The 25,594-nt window shown below is 44.5% G+C and overlaps 1 protein-coding gene across 1 annotated transcript in view; it reads right to left on the reverse strand.

Moving 5' to 3' along the window:
* HMBOX1 (homeobox containing 1) overlaps positions 1–24,163 on the reverse strand; it is a 120,948-nt gene extending 96,785 nt beyond the window's left edge. The window contains exon 1 of the mRNA XM_014947670.1: positions 24,084–24,163. The gene's annotated coding sequence lies outside the window, so the exon portion shown is untranslated. The remainder of the gene's footprint in view (positions 1–24,083) is intronic.
* Between the last annotated feature and the right edge of the window lie 1,431 nt (positions 24,164–25,594).

A 25,594-nucleotide genomic window follows, 5' to 3' on the forward strand; every position in this document is an offset into this window, starting at 1 on the left:
AAGATTTTCTCGAGTACCAAGCAAGGCTTTTTTTTTTAAATGCAAACATTTTAAGGCAACAGCACAAAAAGCTAATAACTCTATCATGGTCCTTTTGATCCAATTACAATACATTTTAGTCTAAAGTATTACGGGACTTTAAAAGATTAAGTGGTGCTACAATTTCTCATATGAAGTTACCGTTCTGCAAAGTTCTTGGGTAGGGAATGCAGGACCTGACCGCGTGAGCTTTTCCACTCAGGAGATTCAGAGTGGATTTAGCAGGATTACCAGATGACTTCAGCATTTTCAGGATCAGAGCTTAAATTGTATCTCCAACACCCATTTAAAAAAAAAAAAAAAAAAAGGGCAGAAAAAGGAATCTGTTCCTAAGAAAACCAGGAAGGTGTCGGTCCTAAGTAGCTTTATGCTTTTGACTCCAAACTAAAAGGGAAGGAATGAAAACCTAAAGAGAGCTTTAATTAAATCCATGTATTTGTCCCTGCCCACGGCACGGGGTTTGGAACTAGATTTTAAATATCCCTTCCAACCTAAACCATTCTATGATTTGTAATCTATGCATAACTAATTAGTAAATAAAATAAAACATGCAATAGGAAAAAAAAGACAGTATTTTTAAATCACAAAACTCAGCTCATAAAGGCATTTATTTGTTCCAAGATTGAAAAATAAAGACAAACTTTATAAAAACTGAATTATTATGCTGAGTTCTGAAATGCCCTAGCTGGACAAACTGACAAAAAACCCTACTCGAAATCCCTGTATGTAGCAAACCACCTTTTTTCTCATTTTAAAGAGTAGACAGAGTTCAGCTCATTTCAGGAGAGCAAACAGCCTAGACTGAAGGAATAGGAAAAGTTAATATCCCGAAAGGAGAGAAAAATAAGCTAATTACGTCTGCAGATAAGACATTTTCTGCCTCAAGATCTCAGCAATTCATTCCCCAACACACTCAGAAAACTTGAGTTGCCATAAACCGATGCCCAGATTTGTTTCCCAACTTTTTTTCCTTTTCTTTTTTTTTTTTTTAACTCCTCACAATTTATTTTTAACTACTGCACAGAAGTTGCATCTGTTGAGAATGCTCATTTTGCAGACTGAGCTCCTGCTCCAGCGATTGCAGGGCCACTTTCCCGTCTTGCCTTCAAACCATTTCTTCTTCTTTATGCACTAATTCCAATTTTAGCCCAATTTTAGCCACTCCAGACCTTGGCTCCACCACTCCCCCCAAGACCCACTGCTTTGTCAGTGAAAGGACGTGCCGCTGCCATCTTCAATGTCTCACGTGGGCTTGGGAGAAGGATTTAGTAGAAGTAGATGGTCTATGTTTAACTTGCATTGAAAGCCTTTAAAAGTTAAAGGAGTACTATGAATGATGCCAGGGCAAGCATTATCTAAAAAAGATAAACAAGCTCAAAATAGCCCCGTTGCACGGCGAGCATCCTGCCGGGAGCGTCCAACCTTCAACGGAGGCCATTTAAGCAGTTTCTTTCCAACAACCTTCCCGAGACTCATCCTAAAAAACCTAGGGGCAGGCCCAACAAAAAAGCCAAACCAAATCCTGTCATTTAAACAGCTTCATGTAGACATTCTCTGGAGAGAAGAGCTCTCTTTAGCACGTTACTGGTGGTCACTTCTCTTCTGAGTCCAGACTCGGAGGTGATGAACACACACTCTCAGGAACAGGGTTCTTCCCCCCGAGGGAAGGCCCTCAGCCTGGCCTCAAAGTTGGACAACACTATGAACACGAGTCACTCACAGGGAATATGGCAGCTCAAGGACAGCACCACTTTGTTCCTTGTCCCCAGCCCCACGTGCCACTGAAAGGCTGATCACGGGTGAGTGGCCAAATTGGGGATGGGAGGCCCCAGAGCAAACCAGAGCCCATAGTGCTGGGCTGCAGGTCGACGAGATCCCCAGGCAGCAGAAGACATGAGGGAGGAGAACCCTCAGCAAGTTTGCTGATGACAACAAGCTATGTGGAGTGGTTGACACGCTGGAGGGACAGGATGCCATCCAGAGGGACCTGGACAGGCTGGAGAGGTGGGACCGTGTGAACTTCATGAAGTTCAACCAGGCCAAGTGCAAGGTCTTGCAGCTGGGTTGGGGCAGTCCCAAGCACAAATCCAGGCTGGGTGGAAAACAGACTGAGAGCAGCCCAGAGGAGAAGGATTTGGGGATGGTGGGGGATGAGAAGCTCAACACGAGCTGGCAACGTGGGCTGGCAACCCAGCAAGCCCCCCGCCCCCTGGGCTGCATCCCCAGCAGCGTGGCCAGCAGGGCCTGGGGGGGGATTCTGCCCCTCTGCTCCGCTCTGGGGAGACTCCAACTGGAGCTCTCCATCCAGATTTGGAGTCTTCAGCACAGGAGAGACATGGAGCTGTGGGAGAGGGGCCAGAGGAGGCCCCGGAGATGCTGGGAGGGCTGGAGCCCCTCTGCTGGGAGGGGGGGCTGAGAGAGTTGGGGGGGGTCAGCCTGGAGAAGAGAAGGCTCCGGGAGACCTTATAATGGTCTAGCAGTACCCAAAGGGGGCCTACAAGAGATGGGGAGGGCCTCTTGATCAGGGAGGGGAGCCCTAGGAGGGAAGGGTTTGACACTGAGAGAGCGGAGATTTGGATGAGATCTCAGGAAGAAGTTCTTTGCTGTGAGGGTGGTGAGAGCCTGGCCCAAGTTGCCCCGAGAAGCTGTGGCTGCCCCATCCCTGGAGGGGGTTCAAGGGCAGGTTGGAGGGGGCTTGGAGCAACCTGGGCTGGTGGGAGGTGTCCCTGCCCAGGGCAGGAGGGTGGAACTAGATGGTCTCTAAGGTCCCCTTCAATCATTCTGTGATTCTATCCTGCTTCCAGCTCCAGGGTATCTGATGGGGCTGGGTCTGCCATCGCACATCCCCTTCGTTTCGCAAACACAGCTGCAACACCCGCAAGCAAAGGTGCATCTGCATCACTGCAGAGTCATGCAGATTAAAAATAAAAAGCTTTAAAACGACTTTCCAATTTAAAAATAATTTTAAGCGAGCAAAATTAGTAAGATGCATGTTTTGCAAAAAATTTTCCAAGGGAAAAAGAATATCAAGGCAGCGAACTAGTGGAAGTCACTGGGTAAGCACTGGGAACCAGTGTCTGATTAAGTGCCAGCCCATCTTTCAAGCCGTATCCTTGTCTGCAAGAACAAAAGAACAAACAATTTCTTTTTACTTTGCTTATTTAGCTCAGTTCAATGACTACTGCTCTCAAAGTTGAGAAATCAGTTGGGAATTTAGAAAGCAGGAAAAACAGTTTCTTGCTTGTAAATGAGGAACAAAATTAAGGTGAGTTGATGAGCTCTGCCAGCTTTGTGTTTTTGAAGGACAAGGTAACCAGAAATTAAGTGAAATTTACCTTATCCAGACAAGACTCGCTGTATTTAGTAAGTGATTTTTAAGAGAAAAGCTCTATTTTGACACAAGTGTAACACAGCCTTAATGTCAAGTAAAGCCGCACTTTCAACTGAATTCCATTTTCCATCTAAATGTAGCTTGACATTATTTGTAAATAAGAATCAGCTGGGAAATATGCAGAGAATTAACCATCTTCTAACTCGACATGTAACAAACGTATAGGAATTAATGTAATTGCTTGGGTTACTTCTTGACACCTGCCTGAAAACTATGAAGCTGTCGGCAGAACCTAAGAAACACATGTACAAAACAGAACTGAAGATCAATTATTTAAACCAAAGTTTCCTGCCTGCTATTTAAACCACTTTGATTTGAATCGATCCAGCTGCTGCAGCATTGACAATCGACACATACAACCACCCACCCGCCGGAGCCATATTGAGGTTAATACAGCATCTATATGCTGCATTTATCGGAGCTAAGAGAACTTCTGGGATGTATCTAATGGATCTTTTACCTATCTGGGAGGCAGTCCTATTCCTGCCCTAAGCAGCTATGGGGAAAGGGAGCAAAGGAAATTCTGGGAGAAGACAACTGGAAGACCAGAGGCATTTGGGCAGTTTAGCCAGCGCCTGTTCTGGGTGGGTTATCATAGAATCAGAGAACGGGTTGGGTTGGAAGGGACCTTAAAGATCATCCAGTTCCACCCCCTGCCCTGGGCAGGGACACCTCCCACCACACCAGGTTGCTCCAAGCCCCCTCCAACCTGCCCTTGAACCCCTCCAGGGATGGGGCAGCCACAGCTTCTCTGGGCAACCTGGGCCAGGCTCTCACCACCCTCCCACCAAACAAGTTCTTCCCCACAGCTCAGCTCCATCTCCCCTCTTTCAGTGTCAAACCCTTCCCCCTCCTCCTAGGGCTCCCCTCCCTGATCAAGAGTCAATCCCCATCTCTCCTGGAGCCCCTTTCTTGACTGGAAGGGGCTTTAAGGTCCCCCCAGAGCCTTCTCTTCTCAGCCTGTTAGTGAGAACAGAGACAAAAGAACCGTTTCCTCAGGCTCCTCTTCCAGTTGATGGAGTCCAGTTGATTGCACAGGCAGTTTGGAACAGGAGTCCAATTGAAGATCCTACAAGGTGCTCCATGGAGAAACTTCTCTCTGTCTACCAAGAAGCCAAAGCTAGTCTTTGTGGACACCCGATGATAAGCTAGAGCTAGCTGGAAAGCACTGCAGCCAAGGGGCAACACTCAAGGACAAGGTCCTGCCTCTACCTGGAGGAAGGATTGCTGCCTGTGGCTTGAGCTGGCTGGATTTAAAGTCTCTGGACCAGATCTAGCTGTTCAGACCAACAGTTTGTGAATGTTAAAAATGTGACATTCAAGCAGACACATCCCCTCATCCTTTAGGAAGAAACATGCAAATTAAAAACCACCAATCTTTTCTAAAAATGCAAACTTGAAGGGGCTGGGTCTATTGGGCTTGCATCACACGGGATATAAAGGAAATGCTGAAACAGGAGTAGTAAGTTGTTTATGAACCATTAAAAAGTGCTTTGAGCAGGCAAAAGTTGGTCACTCCCATTGGAGGAAGCAGGAAAAGCAATGTCAAAACTCACAGGTAAAGATTTACTTGCTGACAAGAAGAAGGGATGGGTTTAGTCTAAATGAGGAAGATGGTATTTCATGTCAGTCCTACTCAAGCCAACAAAATAAGCTGTCTGCTCCACCAAGGAGCCAACACACACCTTGAGTGCCAAATCTGTCCAGCAGCCACAGTGGCAAACAGAAAGTGGATGGACAACTTGAACTTTGGCCAAACAGCTACTTCAGAGAGCTTTGTTTTAAAACAAAAGGCCAGTAATGTACAACGTTCCCATCCATACCTGACTAAATATGAAGCAGTGCATCCTACAACCTCACACAACGCAGAGTTGTGTTGCCAGAGCCTTGTCTGCTGGGACACAGTGCAGACAGCAGGGTTTGACCAAAGCCATCCCACTGGTACCACCAGGACCAGAGTGGTCCAGGAGCAGTGTTTGCTATGGGAAGCCGAGCACACGCATGGTATTTTCCAGGATGTTCTCCAGTGGCCTTATCTACGCAAAGTGGAAGGATTAAACCACACCTCAGAGCAATTTAAATAAATCTGCACAACCTGAGTGTCACTGTGAGTGACACTTAAGCCATTTTCGTCTTAAATTAGCTCCCCATCAGCTTAAACTTGTCTCTCCACGTGTAGGAACTCCCCTAAGCACACCCACGAATTGACTTCCAACCACAACAACGCATGGAATTAAATGAGATTTTATACCTAGTTGTACTTTTACCCACTGTGAATTACACACACAAACAAACACAAATTGTAGGTACATACAAACCCATTTCTGGGTATATAAATATGAAAACAAACCACCACTTGTGCTCCAAATCCAAAAGCTCCTCCAGGCCATTCAATAAACCTTACAAGCAGAGCCAGACACGCTTTATGTTTTTATAAAGTCTGCGACTAAACCTTAAAATAAATAATAAAAAAGGTCATAATACATCATCCTGACATCAAATCAGCAGATTGGGATTTCAGTATATCAAAGTGATGGATACAGACTTGTTTTAAGTACAGTTTAGTCTGCATTATACTACAGCATTTATTGCTCTTGCCTTTTAGACCGTTGTCTTTCCAAGTTGTTCCAAATAAGAGCAACAGTCTTATTTTCCCTCAATGCCCAGATCTGTGAGTCAGAGCAGGTGCTTCAGCAAAAACAAAAAAAATCATCCCCCAAAAATCATGACTAGGGAAGCCACAGGACAGTGTGTGCTAGAAAACATGATTTCTTGGGTTTCCTCATTTTTTTCTTGCTTGCCAGGTGATCCAATAACCACTCTTGGATGGACCAGGAGTTAAGCCCCTCGCAGGAGCAAAATCCTTCCTAATAAACCCCCAGCCACCATCCCATCCAGCAGGTTCAGGCTGCTGGAGCACTATTACCCTGGGTCCTGCTGCCTACAACTATGAAGGACCATGTCCAGTCCCCCCCAGTACACTCCCATTGCTGTCAAGCTTCCAGCTGCTCAGACCAATGTCTACCTGCTCTCCTTGACCCACACCTGCCCATTGCCCCATTTCTCTCTGCTTTTGATGGGGTCTGATAAAAACAGCTGCTGGGGCCCCCATAAGTGAAAACTCTGATGTTGTATCAAATGCTATTCAATGAAGGAACACACATTTTCAGTTATAAATCACACTACATATAATAATTTTCATTGAAAACTATTAATTTTCAGTATAATCCTCGATAGTGGTGAAAAACGTCAACTCTAGAGACAGTTCAATGCAGAAGGATGCACGCAAAGAGGTCTGCTCACCATCGAGGATATGCTGTGCAACCTTCATGCTACACACAACTGCTTCCCTTCCCCTAAGGCTAAGAGGATCACATTCCCTAAGCTTAAAAAAAAAAAAATCCAACTTTTTTGAAACAACTCCCTGGGCCACCCTGTACCCACTAACACTAAGATACGTGGAAGTGGTAGAGTCATAAAACCACTAATCTTTTCAGTAAAACATTTTCTTAATTTAAAATATTGATTAAAAACCTGCATCCCTCCAGCTTATACTTCTCAGACAATGCCAGCAAGCACCAACAACACTCCAGAACATGCCTGCGGAGTACAGAACATTTAATTTTGCTGCAATTATTTCAGAGGCCCCCTTCAGATACCTCATAGACAACCAAGAGTCAGCAAGTCGCTAACACCGATACAGAAACTCCCCGGTTGATAAAGACCTAAGACCGCCTCGTTTTTTGATCTGTGCTGGAAATGGTGCTTCGTAAGCACAACTGGTAATCAATTAGGAAAAGAGGAGAAAATGTAAGAGCATAAATTATCGTTTCCACCCGTTTCCCTTACTCCCTCTGCCCCCGTCATAGTTTTAGAGAACTTCTTTGAGCCTACTTACACAGTCAAACCCTCAGAGGAGAGGAGAGAGGATGAGTGGCTGACGGTAGAAAACAGGTCTACGAACCAAGACCGACCATGTCAGGGGTTGATCTGTTTTAGGAACTGCCCCCATCCTTCAGGGTGCTCGTATCACTTCTTTCCTTGCAGCAAAACTGTTAAAAAAAGCCCACAACACTAACCAACTAAGTAATTATAGCAACCTTGGATCTGCCTGTACCCCTTTTGTGAGAATACTGTTGTATATTCTGCGTAATATTTATAAATAGGACCAGTTTTATCATCTACACAGGCTAGAATTCCCCATCCTTTACACTGACTTCTCTTTCACTTAGGCTGGAAGCTCATACACAAGAGCTCCCTGGTAGGAGTTTGTAAATACAGATATTTGTATAAACAGGGTAATAGATAAGCAATCGAGCAATACGAGGCCATAATTCCACTGAGCGAGAAAGCATGAAAGTAACCCCAGGTAATGTAACTGTTTCTACATATTCACACAAATAATCTTAGCCTGTGCCCTGACACTAATATATAAGAACACAGTCTTATGGAGCTTGAAATCTTCCCCTGGAGAAACAACTTTGCCAGAGCAGAATGGAAGAAAACACAGTGTGTAGAAAAGGGCTGCTTGTAGCTTTGCTTGCTGATTAATCTTTAAGATCTAGCAGCATTTCAGATTTTTTTTTGCCTTCCCCTCCCTCCCCATGTTACCAGTCTTTTTGTCAGCGCTTTGAAGCAACGGCACACCAAGGGCTAAGTTATACCCAGGACTGAATACACAAATCTCAGGCAAGGACAAAAGCAACAGCTCACTGAAGAGCTCAGAAACCACCAACCAGCTGGAGACACGGGACAGGTCAGAAGTGGGATACAAAGGGAGGAAGAAGAGGGATATGCAAATCTCCAAGAGATGTCAGAATACAAGCCATGGCAGCCCTTCCAAAACCACCCAGGTCCAGATTCTTCAGTTGCCTCAAAGTAGATCATCAGGGTTCATGCCTGCAAGTCCTTCACTGAGAAAAGGAGATCTTGGGTTCTGGCAAAACTTGAGATTGTTAGAGAATGTGGAGATTCTCAAAGCTGACACGTTAAAAAAAAAAACAAACAACAAACCACACCCCAAATTGGGTAAAAGATGCCAATATTGACAGCTTGCTTTCGTATGCAGCGAGGTGGGAATGGAGGAGAGGAGGATGCTAATCAGAGAAGAAATATGGATGAACAGAACAGAAGGCATTTATCAGTGATACCTGAGTGAGAGCTGCCTTATTCTGGGGGACAAACACAAGACAGACAGACCATCCCCTTCCTGGAAACTGCCTGTAGTCTAAAAGCCCTAACTCTGAGACAATGATCCGTCACAAAAGGTTAAGTATCTATATAAATGTCTTTAGGTCTGGGCTTTAAGAAGTGAAAGGCAGTCCAAGGTAGTCCCTTCAGCACACCAGTGGGAAACCCAGGTTACGCGGAACACAAAAAAAAAGGTGTCACAAAACCTCAGTATGAAGCACAGTAAAGAAGATTTCAACTAGGAAACAGGTTAAGTACAGCACCTCAGGAGAGATCTGCCCTTTCCTGAGTCACTTGGGAGATAAGGGAAGAAGCCAGAGAACCAGACCACCACTAACCACTGGGATCCAACCCTGGTTTCCCACATTGCGGGTCTAAGGGCACAGTCTATAGGCCACCTGCCTTTGCTAGGCCAAGGAATCCTGCATAAAGCATAGGGATGTAGTGGGTATGTTCCACAAAAGCCAAGTTTACGTAATAAAGAGAACATATATTTGCTTTGATCTCAAGTTGCCCCATGAATTTTTAATAACGGCTGCAAAACAGAAATCTTCGGATTAGAAATCATCCTCTGCAATGAAGTTCAAGCGTGCTACTCACTTCAGGTGAAGAAAACCCATTTCCAAGCCATTCCTATTAGAACTGGTACCACCTCCTTGCGAGGAGGTGGTACCATCCAGAGGGATGGGATGTCATCCAAAAGGGCATGGACAGGCTGGAGAGGTGGGCCCAGGTGAACCTCATGAGGTTCAACAAGAGCAAATGCAAGGTTCTGCACCTGGGCCGGAACAATCCTCACCATCAGTACAGGCTGGGGGGTGAGGTATTAGAAAGCAGCCCTGAGGAAAGGGACTTGGGGGTGCTGGTGGACGAGAAGCTGGACATGAGCAGGCAGTGGGCAGCTGCAGCCCAGAAGGCCAATCCCATCCTGGGCTGCATCAAAAGATGCGTTGCCAGCAGGTCCAGAGAGGGGATTCTGCCACTTTACTCTGCTCTGGTGAGACCTCACCTGGAGTATTGTGTGCAGGTCTGGAGCCCTCAATATAAGAAGGACATGGACCTGATGGAGAGGGTCCAGAGGAGGGCCACAAGGATGATCAGGGGGATGGAGCACCTCTGCTACGAGGACAGGCTGAGGGAGCTGGGGTTGTTCAGCCTGGAGAAGAGGAAGACTGGAGATGAGGAGAGGGTTCTTCACTGTGAGGGTGGTGGAGCACTGGAACAGGTTGCCCAGGGAGGTGGTTGAGGCCCCATCCCTGGAGATATTCAAGGAGAGGCTCGATGAGGCCCTGGGCAACCTGGTCTAGTTGGGGGTGTCCCTGCTGACTGCGGGGAGGTCGGACTAGATGACCTCTGGAGGTCCCTTCCAGCCTGGGCAATTCTATGATTCTATAAGGAGAAATACAAATGGCATTCACAGCCCTTGATTGGTGATTATTCTCCTCAGCCTACCTGCCTTCCCTGGCTGTCTCCAAAACAGAGGGACCCAGGGACCACTCAATCTGGTTTGTCATCTTTGTTCCCCTTAGCAGAGCCAATGCTACGTTCAGACACCGCGGTCCTCTCTGTTATATTTCACTGGAAGGATGTCTTGATCTGTTTTTTCTTTCTCTACAGAGAAACTGTTAAACCAAAAGCACTAAAAAAACAATAAATACTTTTCTAGCATGCACCACAAATAGATGACAGTTTCTAGTTCAAGTGCAAAGGGACAAAGAAACCAAAATCTTGTTACATGCATACATTAAAATAAATGCAGGAAACAGATTAACATCTGGAGAAAAATATTAACCCTTGAGCTCTCAATGATGCAACTCACGGGAAACTTCATTTGCGGTGCTGTTTCCAGCCCTCAATTAAAGAATGAGCACTGTTGCACAGCACCGGAAACAGCACCTTGAAAGTACAAAAAATAACATTTTAGGTAAAGTAGGATGCAGTCAGGTTCTGAAAAGCTGAGGCTATCAAATACATATCTAGAAAAAATAAAATTAAAATTATAATCTCCTTGTTCAAGACTATAAATACCTCTGTAGCGAAGAAAATAGTCTCACACAGTGGCATTTCATAGGAAGGTGGTTTTAGAAAACATGGTATTAAGAAAGATCCAACGGTATTAGGGGGCAGAAGAGAGGACGGGTGATCGCAGTGCAATATGACGAGCATGAGAAAGAGCGAGTTAATGGGATATAAAACTGTGCACACAGGAGACAGCTTTACAAGTTACAGAAATGACAGCCAAACAGCAATCACACCACACCAAAAAGGCACCGCCAAGTCAGAAAAGAAACTTCATTCCCTAAATGACAGCAGACTTAGCCCTTATGTATGAACAGTACGCAGAGCTGGAGTTAAACAGTAACCGAGAGTCCTATAGATGTTTGTAGATGACCCAAAATGGAGAGAAATCATTCGTTGCCCTCGTTCACTCTACCCTGGACCCAGAAAGCTGCATTTTTCTGGGTGCAGGTACGTCAGCAGAAAACTCCCCACCAGGGACAAGCTCCTGTGGGCACAGAACTGCGTGTGAGAGCTCCCCACATCACTTTCAGCAAAACTATTTGGGGTAGATGAAGCATGAAGTTACAGATAGGTCCCAGTTATCCCAACCGATTTCATCTGCACCAAATGAGAGCTACTGAACAAGCAGACCCATGAGGATGGTCACTTCGGGGCAGAGGGATAATGGTTTATTATCCAGCACACAATTTAAAAGACAGTATTTGCTCATGTCTTAAGTGGCATAGGACAGGACTGAACAGGGATTCCAAAAAAAAAAAGGAATAAAGCAAACAAAAAAAAGGTGACAATTTATAAATAAGGCCATTTGCTCACTAGGAACTGAACTTAAAAAAAGCACTCATTTGACACAGGCGACCCAGCCTCCAGGTATGTGGCCACCACCCAGCCTCCAGGTATGGCAATTTGTCTAGACAAATGGGCCATTAAGGCTTTAAGGCGCCCAGACCTCTTTTTAAGTGGAAAAGATGGGATACAAAAGATACACCGAATGCCTGAGGCACACAGGGGGGATATTTGCAAGTATATAACTGGGAGGTATCCAGTGTTTGCCCTCTTCTTACACCAGGACTGGGAGTTACTGGGAGTTAACTGAGAGGTTAGGCAAACTTCTGACCTGACCACTACACCCACTCATTTATTAAATCCGATTTTAACTGAATTTATCATTAAGAACAATAAGTTCTGTTAAAATAGGTCTCCATCCTGTGTTTTGCAACTCTGAAGTAAATCTTATTTTACAGCTGCCTATATTCAGGGGTAGAAATGAGCGTAGCTCTGCCGTTGCTGCGGATCAGAGCTTTGCTTCAAGCAATACTTTCACGCCGTACGCCCTTATTTTTAGAAGTACCCTGTGAGTGCACCACTGCTGCTCTGGAGAGAGAGAGCAGCAAAGCAGGAACCTGTCTAAAATGTAAAACAACAATTAAACAACTGCCTTCTAACCCTCTCTCGTGCCAGCCACGGTGGTAAATCCGTTAAGAGTAGTATGGCTTTAAGAACTGTTATAAAAGGCTTCTAAAAGTCCACCTTTCAAAAATAAGGAGAAAGAATGGGGTATGGGATAAAAAGCACAAGGATGGATCTACATGAAAACTATTAGTTTAAATTTCCCCATCTGCAAGTCCCACAGAATTGTGGAGGTTGGATGGCACCTCTCAAGCTTGTCAGCTCTAACCCCTTAAATGTGCAATTTTCCCGTGCAACTTGCTCTAAAAATAAGTGTGCAGGGACACGGTGATCCACCTGGATTTAGGTTGGTGCTGGGGGAACAACTGGAGTACGAAGACACCTCCTCCCCCAAAGACAAACTGTCTCAGAGCTGCGAGGTAGGGATGCTCATACTTTTGGACACGGTGGCTTCAGAAAACCTGAGAGAACATTGCTCCAAGGGCTGGAGCCCCTCTGCTGGGAGGACAGGCTGGGAGAGTTGGGGGGGTTCAGCCTGGAGAAGAGAAGGGGTTCAGCCTGGAGAAGAGAAGGCTCAGAGGTGACCTTGGAGCTGCCTTTGAGCATCTGAAAGGGGGCGTTACAAGCAAGCTGGGGAAGAACTTTTACAAGGGTTTGTAGTGATAGGATGAGGTGTCATGGCTTCAAACTGGAAGAGGGGAGATTAAATGAGATCTCAGGAAGAACTTGTTTGGTGGGAGGGTGGTGAGAGCCTGGCCCAGGTTGCCCCGAGAAGCTGTGGCTGCCCCATCCCTGGAGGGGTTCAAGGGCAGGTTGGAGGGGGCTTGGAGCAACCTGGTGTGGTGGGAGGTGTCCCTGCCCAGGGCAGGGGGTGGCACCGGATGGTTTTTAAGGTGCCTTCCAACCCAAACCATTCTATGAAATCACTTTTGCTAGGAGGCTAAGGCCAGAACTGAAAAGTTAAACTTTTTCTTTATTCAGTTCTTTGCAGGACATTTAACACATCCTGCTCATTATAAAGCCAATAGTGTGTGAGGAGAACAAAAGTGTTTCAGTCCCCTCTCTGTGCAGGTTTCTGCCTGTAAAAGACAAGAGAGCACGAGGCAGAGCTGGGAACCAGCCCCCAGGAGGACACCAGAAGCAACTTTCCACCATGAAGGGTGGGGGGAAGGCTACACATAGTAAATTGTTCCATCAAATAATTGGAGGAAGGGCCAGTGTCTCCTTTGGAAGGCTGACAGTAAAAGTCTGTCAAAAGCAAAAAACAATGGAGAATTAATTATTCTAAAGTATGAAAGGACCCGGGACTCTGTGATCTCCTGTTAATTACAAAAAAGAAAATATCCTCAATGTATTTCCAGTTCAGTTCTTGTGAAAGCCAACAGAGAGCACTCCCACTGCCTCTAACGTTAGTTACATCTTTTCAGGACTCACCCCTCAAAGGCATTGAAATTCAATGAAAATTGCAGATATTCAGCATCACTTCTATTCCATATTCAAACATCTGAGCTCACATAAAATATGCAAGAGTCTTCATCAGCTCACGCTGTTTCAACAGTTCTGGAAATCACAGGAAAGTAACGAGCAAACTAAATTTCATTAGCGTAAAGGAGGGGTTTAAAGAGGTTGTGGTTTTGGTTTAGATGGTCATCCAGCAGGTAAGCAGCAGAAGGCAGGAAGACATGCAAGAAGTAGAACAGACAAGGCCTGTGACAGCCACAATTTATCTGTTCTTCTCCCTTTTACTGAAGATGACAACACTGAAAACTAAACACGCTCTAGTCTTCGCTTCTGCTCCCGTGTAGCTGGTGCATTTTGTGAGGGGTGGAAGAAAAAGAAGTCTTCTCCTGCCTACCTTTGCCCCAGGATTTTGCAAAATAGGGAGTACAAAGATCTTCAAAATAAACCAGGAGGTGTCCTGTCACAGCTGCAGGATACACAGCGTTTCATGAAAAGTTCTCCCCTCACCATGTGCACAAGCCACCTATGGAAGGATCCACCACCACCAGCACGTTGGCCAAGGTGACTACAGCCTTCACCTCCAAGCACTGGGCAGCACCAAGTCCCTCAAGGAAAAGGACAAGCAGAGGAGACTGGCCACAGTGGCTTCATGGTCACCATCTTCCTTTTCCCTGCCCAGCTCACTAGTCAAACACCTCTAAATTATGAGGGACACTTAAATAACTTGTGGCTTGAACCTGCCTCGGAGACATCTAACACCTCAGAGTGCCCCACACCGCCGAGAAGTCACCGGATATCCTGTGGTTAGCCAAGCTTAGTTTGTCCCCTTGAAGCTTTTCTTTTACATTGAATTTAAATAAAACTAAAGGGAGGTTCAAACTCTAGCAAAGGCCTGAGCAACATACCTACGGGTCAGTTTCCACCCTGGGTTATGAGCCAGACTGTTTATAAAACAATTTTAAAATGCCAGCTTTTATGTATTACAGTTTTATTAATCTTGAATGATACATCATATGTGCTGGATGCATAAAAGGGTTATGGAAACATGGTTTGCATTTTAAAATGCTTTAGTGAAAACAAATGAATTATCTTTATTAAGTGAATTGAACCTTGCCGTGTCCTCCACTGAAAGATTTCAGTATTAGTGAATCTCTTTCTTTATTGTTCTTTTTTTCCACCTTATGTTAGGCGAGGAAAACAAGCATTTCTGCATTTACAGCTCCCAAATGGTTTCTCAGTTTTGAATTAAGTAGTCTGTGATCTGAACTATCTGAAATGAAGAAAATATTCTCCACGCACATGCAGAAGAGGCTACTTCTGTCAAAAGCTGATTTACTGCTTCATCAGATTCTGGTTCCAGGTGCTCAGCCAAGAGTAACTACCATCACTTCACTGGTCTGATGTTATTTGAGATACTGGCAGTAAAAATACAGTGCCCAGGTTCTGTTTAAAGTACATTACAAGAAATTAGATCAGATGGCTTAGGCTTAAGGAAAAGGTTCCCATATATTTTAACCTATTTAAATAGAAAACATTTAAAACAAAAAATCCAAAGTTTTGAATCCAGGTTATAAACTCCAGTTTGTAAGAGAGAGCGTGACTGCAAAGGGAGGGTGGAGATGCTTCATGGCTGGATTTTTATTTGCTAACTTTGCCAACAATCAGCTTTTATCCTTATCAAAGATCCAGATGCATCCATTTGCTATTAAACGCATCTGTTTTCCCACAAACTAGACATAGCTTCCAGGCTTCAGATAAGTGGTGAATCTGGCCCTTTAGCATCCTGAAGCTTCCAAGTACAGGAATTTTAACACCTTTTCGGAGTGGTATTTAAAGTGATCATCAGTGTAAACAAATCCAACCTAAATGGCCTGTCTCAATGGGCAGAAAGTGCTTTGGAGGCACAGACTGTCTCTTTTTTGCATGTTCAGGACTTAACAGATTGGGGCCCCAGCTCCAGTGATGCTCTCAAGCTACACCCAACCGATGTATCCTTCATCTTAAGTATTTTATCAGCCATTTACATGCAAACTTCACCCGCTTAAGCTATCAAATCCAGACCCAGAAAAGAACTGGATTTCAGTTTTCCAGTTGTACAAGCTGGAGGTCAGGGGGGATAATACCTAAAAAAGTTACCCGGTTCCAAACCCAAGTTTTATGGAGGAAGGGGAGGTCGGGAGGTGAGAAAGAGGGATGATCTTTCCATAGCACTGCAATGCCACAGGAAAGCACCACGTTTAATGTAATCAAGCTCTACATCGCGGCCATATGGAAACAATTTCAGTCAATAAACAACTCCTGCAAGAAGACAGCAGAGGAACAGAAAAATCAGATACCAATTTAGCTGGGAGGCAGGAAAGCCGCTGGCTGAGCTCAGAGGTTTGCATTGTAAGAAATATTTATGTCCAACAAAACAGCACACATTTTTGAATCTCAGACTTCCCCAGAGCCACACCTCAGCCTGCAAGCAGCAGCAATGGCATTCCTTCTTTCACAGAATCTTTCCCAACCTTCCAAGATCCCGTGCCTCAACCCTCTTTCCTTTCTTCCCCCTTCCAAATCTTCCCTCAAAAGCCTATCTCTGTGGCAGGTTTCCCCCTCGATAGCCAGAAAGGAAGCAGACATCCCAGACTTCAGATACTTGCCCGACCTTCTTTGCATTTTATCTGCCTGGAATTCCCAGGTTTCAAAACAGGGACTTTCTCATGGAGCAAGTCAAACACCTACTTTAAAAAAAAAACAAACCAACAAACAACCACCAAACAAAAAAGCCAACACACCTCTTACTGACTGTGGTATTTCAATGAGGTTTGGTTTCAAGATACCATATTCCAGTGTACTAAAAAGCAACAGCAAAAATCCTACCCAGACATCCGTGGGCACTGCAGATTACAGTTCAACACGGGGGATAGTAAGCTGGGAGTAAAAGTTTGGGACAGGAAAAGGGAAATTCAAAGCAACAGCTGCAGATTACAGTTCAACACGGGGGATAGTAAGCTGGGAGTAAAAGTTTGGGACAGGAAAAGGGAAATTCAAAGCAACAGCCAGAAGGAAAGGCAGCTACATTTTTAAACAAAAAGTAAGAAGACACATTGCTATAAAAAAACCAGAACTTACTTGAGTGTGGCAGTGGAGTGACACCAGTGTTTATCAGAATTACTCCTGTGAAATGAACTGAAGGGTAATTCACAAGTGTCTTCAGAAGTAGCTGCTTGCAAAGGTTAGAAAGATGCCCCCTTCCATGACACTCTGCAACCTGCAGATGCACCACTGCCACCCCAAAAGCCTTATGGTTTTATACTTGCAGGTGTTCAGGGACAAAAGGTCTTGAGATGTTCCTCTTGCTAATCAAAGTGGAAGATTCCACACTCACCAACAAAAAAAAAACCAATAAAATTTATAAAACTAACTTTTTAGTGGAAGGGAGAGCCAGGATTGCTGTGAAGAGGTGTGTGTTACACTGGGGCAACATGCTTTTGTCACACTAAGTACCTTCTCATTCATCAGTAAGAAAATATTATTTTCAGCAAATCCATTAGGAGTGAAAACATTCGAAATCAGCCCAAAACATATGCACCAAAGCGGGCTTTTTGCAGTCTTGTAGGTTGGGGGGGGGGGGGGTTGAGGGACTCTCTAGAAAATGAGGCAAAAGCCAGGCCAGAAGGATGTTGATATCGTGCTAAAAAGGGGATGGAGCAAATCTGGGGAGCTGTAAGGCAGTGAGCTGGGTACCAACCCTGGCAAAGAAATAAGAAAAAACATATAATAAAAAAAAAATATATATTTCCCTAGTTAAAAATTAGAAAACAGGGACATCAGTAATGCCAGTCAGCATGTTTTAATGGCAAATGTCTTGATAAGGAACGAACTTGGAGATTACAAATACAGTCAAACAGAAGAAAGTATGTGCACAGGGCGTGCTCTGGTTGGAGTGGAAATCCACATCGGCTGCTCCGTATCGACTGGTGCTTTCTGAGAGCTGTCAGTTCGCCAGTTCTCCATCTACTTCCTGGGATTGCATCATGCTAATTTTTTTTGTCACTAAATTTAAGGTCTGATGCAGTTCAACATTTTTATCGCTGCAGATAAAAATCTGAGCCTGACACCAGGACTACAGGAACGGTACATTATTATGAAGGAAGGAGAGCAATAGAAAGAAATCTGAATATCTACCCCAGCTTAGCTCAGGAGAGCAAAACACAGCTGAATAAAAGGCAAGTCTATAATCTAAGAAACGCAGAGTGTAACTACTAAATGGCAGATTTTACAAGAAAGAATCTCAGTCTCAGAGCAGCGAGGCTCCCAAACAGGATTTCTCTATGCAAAAGGGCTGCTGTGAACCTTTCAAATGGCCACATAGCAAAAAAGGCCGTCGCACCTCGGTGGGGATCAGACAGAGGCTGGAACATTCCCCATTTTTGGTTTCCACAATGTTAAAAATAAACTGAGACCATGAAGAATCACCGGATGATGTGAGCGCTGGAGAAAATGCCTCAGAGTGAGACTTAAAAGCTCAACTCTGTTCCCTTATCAATCGAGTAACCTGATTACAGAGTGTAAGTACCTCCATGGCAAGAAAGTACTGGGTACTAAAGGGCTCTAATCTTGTCAGGAAAGTCGTAACAAGAACCAGCGGCAGAACTTCGACAAATTCCAATTAGAAGTCAGCCACTTATTTTTAACAGTGAGATGGCACAAACTACCAAAAGAAGTGATGAGTCTGAAATTACCAGTGATGGACACTCAAGGCTGGAAAGCTTTCAAATTGTTTTTAGCCAAACAGCAGTTACTGGTCTCAGTTTCAGAGTAAATGATTAAAATTTAAAGGCTTGCGAATCAAAGCATATAAAACATATCAGAGAAGGCGATTTAATTGTCTGTTCTCGCCTTAAATTTTATGAATCTCCAATATGTTAACATCATTCTACTTCTCTGGATGAAGAAATTAAAGAGGGAAGGAATAAGTTTCAACTTCAGTAAGTTCCCTCTCTTTCAGACTGCTGTCCTTATCACCGAGCAGCCCTGCTCCATCAAACAGATGGAGCCCCCCTGAAACGCAAACAGTCAGGGGACAACTGACGCCGATGTCTGGAAACCACACAGAATACAACTTAGTTGAGAAAACTGTGATCAACTGCTTACCTCTCCCATCTGCGGCATGAAAAAATCAGTATTAGCTTAAATAGCTGGTTCTTACTCTGTGTAAATACACTTATGACATTTGTGTTTATACTACCGAGAGCAGCAGCACGCACCACCATCCGGCCAAGAATCTTCAAATACTTTTACGAACGCGAAAGCATCTCAACAGCCCTGGAAGGATTATTTTCATATTACAGCCTGGAACACGGGCAAGTCAAGAAGTTTGCCCTGGGTCATCCAGTAAGACCCATGGCAGAGCCTGGAAACAAGAGCCCAGCGTGATCTGAGTGCCAGGAGGAACTTTCCTTTTTCAATATTTGAGCAGTACTTCCATGTCAGAGCTGCCGCATACCCCATTGCTGGGGCTCCCAAACCCTGCCAGTTAAATCACAAAGAGATTCCTAGTGAAAGCTGACATTGTAATCAGAGAATCTGATCATGGCAGAGAAACTGTCCAAAATAAAGGTCAGAATAAATATCCCAGTAGAAGCAGCGCTTGTATTTTATGAACTAACTAAATGCTTTCTGCTTCCATTAGTATTACAGTACCACTGGAAGAACAAAAAGCAGATTCAGGGCTTGCTTCAGAGCTCAGAAGAAATGGGCAGTTCAAAATGCAGGAAATGACTATATGCTACACTTCCCAGTTGATAGGGCATAGGCTTATCAGAAGAATAAAACTGGCTGTTCACTCACTGAAAGTATTGTTTCAGTAGCAGGAGCTGGTTTACTGCTGAACCTAACGTTCAATAATTTATTTATTTGTAAGAAGTGAAAAGAAAAGAAGGTTCCTTAAATATGAAGTCTGAAAATGAGGAGAAAAAAGATGCCAGGAATTCAGGGCAAGTGAGATTCCCAAACATAATTAATATATTTTGGACACCTGGTTTGTAGATTATTTCCTTACCCCAATGTTAAGACCTTGTCTACCACCACAGCAGCAAATGGGATTCATGTAAATTTAATCCAGCCTAAATAGACATCTTACATGTATGGAGAACAAAAGAGTCCCAACCTCTAGGCATGAAGCAGGTAATAAAATGTGTTTCCTCTGGCTACGAGAAACTCTTCAGTAGATCTGGAACCATCACTCCACCCATCGGGTGATGGGAAGAAGTTCTTGCAAACACAAGTGGTCGTACACACAAAGTTAGGTCTTTTTGGTGTATACATACACACACACACACAACCTGAGGAAGGGCCATGCTCAGTAATAGGTTTCAGGCTAGTAATTGCACCGAAACCAACGAAGTAAACATTCGTAAAGGAACTGGGTAAGAGAAAGAGTTAACTGACCTTCCACACCTTCTGGTTGGCTGCACAGGAAAGATAAAGCAGAATCCACTGTCAGAAGCACCACGCTACAGCAGCTCCCAGTTTTAAGAGCAGTCTCTAACTTCAGACTCCGCCTGCGGCTTTGATTAAGAACTAGGAAAGGGAAATCTGCACGCAGACAGGTAGAATAACCAGTTATAGATTTAGTTTCTTTTTATATTCTTTAAAAAAGCGCATCGAAACAGTAATTGTTCAACCTTTTGGTGTCTGCATGAACACGGCTCTGAATCAAAACAAGTACCAAACGCGCGTGTGCATTCCTGAGATAGATTTGAAGTCCAACACTGAAAAACTCCTCTTAAACGAAGCAGAAGAAAAGCCATGCAAGAAAATACGGATATCTCTTACAGTTTGGTGAGACAATTTACCCCAGTAGTGCTTTTGGGAGGGGGTGGGGGAATCCAATGGATTAAAAGCCATAAAAATAACTGAATAAGTAAAGATGACAAGTGTCAAACCACAGAAGTCAGTGGAACCTGGGAAATCCTCCCATCGCTGTAAAAAAAATTCTTATTGACTTAGGTATTCTTAGACAACCAGCCAATATATTAATACATATTAACCATACAAGGAATTTATGACAGATTTAAAAGCGCGATAGACGGGGAACAGACACAGTCACGTTCAATTGCCACTGACCTTGAGCGAGTCCCTTGGCCCTCGTGCCTCAGTTTCTCTATTTGTAAAACACCCAGAGACGTGAGTAAAGCACTTAAAGGTTTACAAAGGAAGGTACAAAGTATTCCTTTTACCCAGACGTGAGTAAAGCACTTAAAAGTTTACAAAGGAAGGTACAAAGTATTCCTTTATCATAAGAGTAGTAAAGGAGAAGGACGGTGGCTCGGCCACAGTGAATCAAACGTGAGAGGACGGAGCCGTACGCCACCAGGACCACACAAGCTGTGGCCATAAATCGATCCCTCCTGATTAGGTTTAAGCTTTACAACGCAGTAATTGCGATAGCAGCAGTTTCATAACTGTGAAAGGAGCACTTTGCTCAGCAGCGTATCGCGCGGGGCAACGGCACCAGCAACCAGCTCGTGGGGAAACCCAGCTGCAACAGCAAAGGACAGAAGCACCCCAAACACAACACACTCTTTAAGGTTATCTACCCTAAAAGCTCCTCCACATGGTTCTGTGGTCCCAGGCTACCCCCTGTACAAGCGCCCAGCCGAGGGGAGGAGAGAGGAAGGAAACCAAACACTACCACGTTTAAAGAAAAACCAGATTTCAAGCAAATATATCTCTTTTTAGGAGCCACAACACAAAAATAAGTGTGTTTCTCCCAGTTGCAAGATGAAATTCTCAGTTGGCCAGCGACTACAAAGCCCATTCTCCACTTCTTGCTGCGGGCCACATGACTGCCTCGATACATAAGAACATTTTATGTGCCAACTTGCAATGAAGACCACATAGTTAATAGTTTGCAACCTCCTTTCCCCCAGAAGATCTTCAGAGTTGAGTAATAAAATTCCTCACATGATTTCAATGAGAGGGTTCACTTGTCAGAGGCTGTTTTGAGATAGTATCATATGTCAGGGAGGTGCTGCTCAGACGAAGCTTTCAAGGCTTGACTGAAAATCAAAAAAAAACCAACTTAGAGCTACATATAAAGTTTGAAACTGGAAGAAAGAAAAAGAATCTCTAGGCGTCATTTTTTTAAATGTGGAAGTTAGCCAATTAATGAGGAGAGGCAGAAAAACTCTGATTAATCAAAGCCCTGACAAACCCTTGAGATCAGGAACTGATTACTAGGTTCTGCCGCAGAGTCCGTGTAGGAGCCCGGGCGAGTTAATCCCTCTGCCCCTTGGTTTGCCACCTGTGAAATGAAAAATAGCTCTTTCTTTTCATATCCTGTTATTCTTGCTTGTATTGTTCCCCAAATTAAAAGCATTTGTCAAAACACTTATCTTTAGCATTAAGACTGGAAATTGTATTCATAGGGAACATGCAATCCGTTTGCATGACTGAGTGTTCAAATATGATCTCTTAATATACTTTGCTACCCAGCCATCCTAATTTTATACATGTCAGAAGGGAGCTTTAGCCAATGCAGGAATATTAGAATGCTAAAATACAGTTTATTAGTAATCTTGCATATAAAAACAGCTTTAGGGATATAACTTAGACCCTCCAACAATTCAAATTCTTCTCATTATCTCCTAAAAATCCCACTATAATCACGGCATTGGTCTCACTTCATTGATAACCCACAAGATAATATTATCAGCATAGGTATAATTAAAGCCCAATCCCACGGGGATGCGCATGCGGATCCAATGCCTGTTCCATTAAAATCAGTATAAAGTGAAATCGACTTCAATGACTTTAGAAGAAGTGTCAAAGCTGCATAAAGTTATGGGTAGGAGAAACGAAGGCATGTTTGGGTTTTTTTTTGCAGCAGGATTCTGAAACTGACAGCATCCCTTCAAGTGTTTTGATTTCAAATCCTAAACTTAGCAGAAAATGAAAAATATTTGCCACAGATCCCAAAGCTGTAACTTGGAATTCTATAGTATCCCTAAAAGCTCTGCACAGAAATCACCGTAAAGCACAAGTTGCTTTCTTTAGATTAAAACGTGCCATCATTTCATGAAAAATGGTTTATTTTCTAAGCTATACAACCAAACACCATCGGAGATCCCTTTATGAAAGGGACAGCACAGCACTCTTCCTGGCTTGTGTTTCAGTTTCATTAATTCTTCCCATTCCTCTCCCAAACATCATATCCTAAAGACCCAAATTTCACCACTGCCCCACTGACATCCAACAAAAAAACAGAGCAGTCCCAAAAGTTAACAACAGAACAATTCCTGAAATCCATGCTTATTAAAAAGTCATTGAAAATAAAATAAAAACAGTTTTGAAAGTCAATGGCAGAATCTCACTGTTTTCCCAGCTCCAGATACCAATGAAAAAAACGTATCAAACACTTCCAGAAACTTACGGATTATCACCATAAAGTAAACATTTCATAATCATTTCATTTTCAAAACACTGGCCAGGCATGAACTTGTAATATCCTTTTGAAAGAGACCAGTAAGACCCACACAGAAAACTGCCTTAGAAGTCAGCTTTCTGCAGCTGACACTGGTTACTAAATTTGTTGAATTATCAGAAACGCTATGCTAGAGAGACACACGTTTTTCTAGAAAGGTCAACAAATAGAAAGGAATTGCTCAAGACCGCTCAGTAAAGTAGTTAGGAGAGAGATAAGCAGGCCTCATCCACACAGGATTTTCTTCCAAGATTTCCTTACCACTCATTAAAAATCCTGCAGTTTCACCTGTGGTAGCATTCCTGTAGCACAGCTGGCAGCCTGCATACCACAATGTCGTCTAGACCTGCTCTGAGCAGAGTTGGATGACACAGGAGGAAAAATGCTGATGCCTGTTTCTGGTGCTCAAGGAACGAGAGGAGGAAGAAGAGACATCGCTGAGCAAAACACCAAGTTCCTTGTTCCTAGTTCTCATGCCCAGGCTCGTCAGGCAATTCTCTCTCTCAACCACCCAGAAAAAAAAAGTTGTGACTGTCGTGGGGCTAAAGAAGAATCATCCCAGAAGGGAAAAGAAAAGAGCTTTAGCGAAGCCCGGTTCTCAGATGCAGCATCAATCCCTGCTGTTTCACAGAGCCCTGTGCTCCCAGAACATGCAGATAACAAACACATCCCTGCACAGATAACATATTCCAGCCCTTTCGCACTTCTCCCCTACTTCCCTCCCCCATCCGCATCTCGGAGCTGTTTCTTTAGCAATTTGGAAGAGAAATGGCAAAAAGAGAGATGCAAAACACAGAAATAAATTAAGTTTGTTCTCTGCTGTTGACGGATTTGGCCCTAGCATGACGGGAGGAAAAAAAATGTTATGAGTGATAAATCCATATATACCTACTCCAAACTACACCCGCCATCCCAAGGGACACGGTATAATGGTAAATAAATATAGATGCAGTTCCTACTAATGAGGCAGGGTACAGCAAGGCCAAAGAAAATGCAATCATCTCGGGGAAAAAAAACTGCACAGGACTCCTCCTCTCCCATCCATGGAGGAAATCAAATGCCAGCTGCACCATCCCAGGAAGGAAGCAGAGTCTGTACCTGATGAGCCCTGCAGAAATGAGCTAGTCATATCACGGGACGCGAGCAGGCACTTCAGGGCTCTGCCAGCCCACAAATCGTCTGCAGAGCACAATCCCTCTCTCCGATACATTTTACATGGCATAATTCATGCAAATTATTGTTGGTTTTGTTTTTTTTTTTTTCTTCCCCCCACCAGTTTCCTTTTCCTCCATCCTCATTAGTTTGAAGCAGGGGCACGTAGGGAGCGTCTATCAGATCTGCTCTCAAACGCCTGCCCTGGCCATCAGCTTAACGCTTTCCTCCCTACAAACTTTAAATCTTTTCAGCTTTTGCCCATATACATTCTGTACTTAAAAGCCACTTATCTGTACTCCCAGCGTTACTCGAGCAGGAGAACAAATTGAGATATACCCGACTCCCCAGACAAACATGCTTACAGTTTTCATTTCCTCTTCCTTCTTCTCTCCCCACACCCAAAAAAAAATAAAAGGGCATTTTTTAATTTTTTTTTTTTTGTCCCTAACACGAAGGGACTGGGAAAAACAGCACACACCACCAAGGCTTTTTCAGACCTATCGCAAAAGAAAAAAAAAAAAAAAAATGCTTTCCGGAGAAGTGTTCTGCAAACATACCAAGAGACGCTCTTAGAACAACTAAGGAAAGAAAAAAAACACCAACCAACCACCCATCAGCCAAAAGGGAGGTGGAAGAACTCGGCTCGGTCTGTCTCGCATGTGTATTTTGTGCCTAAAAACCACTCGCCTCTTGGTTTGTTTTAACCCCGAAGCCCAGCAAACAGCCCAGCGGCATTCCCTGCCGACTCCTCCGGCCGCTCCTGGGGTCAAACACGCTGTTCTCCCAAAAAAAAAAACCCAAAAGATCGCAGGCACAGATACACCAGCATTTACCCCTTCCCTTCCCGTCTCCTCTCAAGAAGTACGAAATAAACAAGCCCATGCCACCCCACCCAAGCTCTCCTCGCACATTTTGGGAATGACTTCCCTCCGGGTCCTTCCTCCACCCCCACCCGTTCCCGTGTTTAAAACTCTCCAGCAACAAGACACCCTTTTTTTCGTCCTCCCCGAAAAAAAACCCCTCTTTTTAAGCTCCCGGGAGCTGCAACAGATCTCCCCCCTCCTCGAACCCACACCCCCCAAATCCAGCCCCCCGATCCAGCGGGGTTTGGGGCACCCCTCTCCCCTCCCCACCCATCACCTCCATAGGCACGAAGCACCGGGGCTCCCCTAAAAAAGGCTCAGCCCCATCTTTCCCCCACCACCACCTTCATTCCCCAGTCGGGGGGAGCTCCGAGGGGGGCTGGATGCCGGGTGCGATACCGGGCTCCATCCCCGCCCGCTCGGAGCCGCCTTCATCCACCTTCCCCCACCGAACTACCGGGCCGGGGCAGCCCTTTCCCCCACCCCGTCCCCTTCCCACCCCCAGGGGTCCTGGGGACAGAGAGAGGGGGACTCTGTCTAAGCCCCCAGCCTCAAACTCCGCGGCGAAAACCGAACCACCACCACCAAAAT

This window comes from Calidris pugnax, unplaced genomic scaffold, assembly GCF_001431845.1.
Source record: "Calidris pugnax isolate Ruff unplaced genomic scaffold, ASM143184v1 scaffold154, whole genome shotgun sequence".
Classification (NCBI taxonomy): Eukaryota; Metazoa; Chordata; class Aves; order Charadriiformes; family Scolopacidae; genus Calidris; species Calidris pugnax.